Genomic DNA, 1,098 nt, shown 5'->3' on the forward strand with positions numbered 1-1,098 from the left:
GTCTCCGTGATTGAGCGGGAGAGTAAGTAGTATAGGACATTATCCATTGTTAGGGAACGGTTGTAATGGTAGTGAGAATGTAGAATCGTCTTTGGAGCGGACCTGGGAGTGGCAAGCATAAGGGACGAAGACGGGGAAACATGTCGGATGCGATCGTACCAGCACTAAAGCACCGGATCCCATCAGAACTCCGAAGTTAAGCGTGCTTGGGCGAGAGTAGTACTAGGATGGGTGACCTCCTGGGAAGTCCTCGTGTTGCATTCCTTTTATAATTATTTTTTGCGCCTTGTGACAAACATGTCGCACGTGCGCGATATATATTAATCCCGTTATATTATGTTTGACGTTTGCGATATGTTTAAGCTCGATGCTCATTGCTCGCGCGTCTTGGGGCGGCTTTGTGGCGCGAAGAGCGCGTTCTGAAAGGGGTGGAAAAAACTCGTGTTGCTGCGGTATGGAGGGAGGGGTGGAAACCGTGGAAAACTCATCTCCGTGATTGAGCGGGAGAGTAAGTAGTATAGGACATTATCCATTGTTAGGGAACGGTTGTAATGGTAGTGAGAATGTAGAATCGTCTTTGGAGCGGACCTGGGAGTGGCAAGCATAAGGGACGAAGACGGGGAAACATGTTGGATGCGATCGTACCAGCACTAAAGCACCGGATCCCATCAGAACTCCGAAGTTAAGCGTGCTTGGGCGAGAGTAGTACTAGGATGGGTGACCTCCTGGGAAGTCCTCGTGTTGCATTCCTTTTATAATTATTTTTTGCGCCTTGTGACAAACATGTCGCACGTGCGCGATATATATTAATCCCGTTATATTATGTTTGACGTTTGCGATATGTTTAAGCTCGATGCTCATTGCTCGCGCGTCTTGGGGCGGCTTTGTGGCGCGAAGAGCGCGTTCTGAAAGGGGTGGAAAAAACTCGTGTTGCTGCGGTATGGAGGGAGGGGTGGAAACCGTGGAAAACTCGTCTCCGTGATTGAGCGGGAGAGTAAGTAGTATAGGACATTATCCATTGTTAGGGAACGGTTGTAATGGTAGTGAGAATGTAGAATCGTCTTTGGAGCGGACCTGGGAGTGGCAAGCATAAGGGAC

The 1,098-nt window shown here is 49.0% G+C and overlaps 2 non-coding genes across 2 annotated transcripts; both read left to right on the forward strand.

Annotated features, from left to right (window-relative positions):
* Window positions 1–145: 145 nt before the first annotated feature.
* Window positions 146–264, forward strand: LOC123178774 (5S ribosomal RNA). Its single transcript, XR_006489840.1, has one exon. It is a non-coding gene; the product is annotated as a 5S ribosomal RNA (ribosomal RNA).
* A 367-nt stretch (window positions 265–631) lies between these two features.
* On the forward strand, window positions 632–750 carry LOC123178775 (5S ribosomal RNA). The gene has a single exon (XR_006489841.1). It is a non-coding gene; the product is annotated as a 5S ribosomal RNA (ribosomal RNA).
* The last annotated feature ends 348 nt before the right edge of the window (window positions 751–1,098 follow it).

Source organism: Triticum aestivum, unplaced genomic scaffold (assembly GCF_018294505.1).
Source record: "Triticum aestivum cultivar Chinese Spring unplaced genomic scaffold, IWGSC CS RefSeq v2.1 scaffold30616, whole genome shotgun sequence".
Classification (NCBI taxonomy): Eukaryota; Viridiplantae; Streptophyta; class Magnoliopsida; order Poales; family Poaceae; genus Triticum; species Triticum aestivum.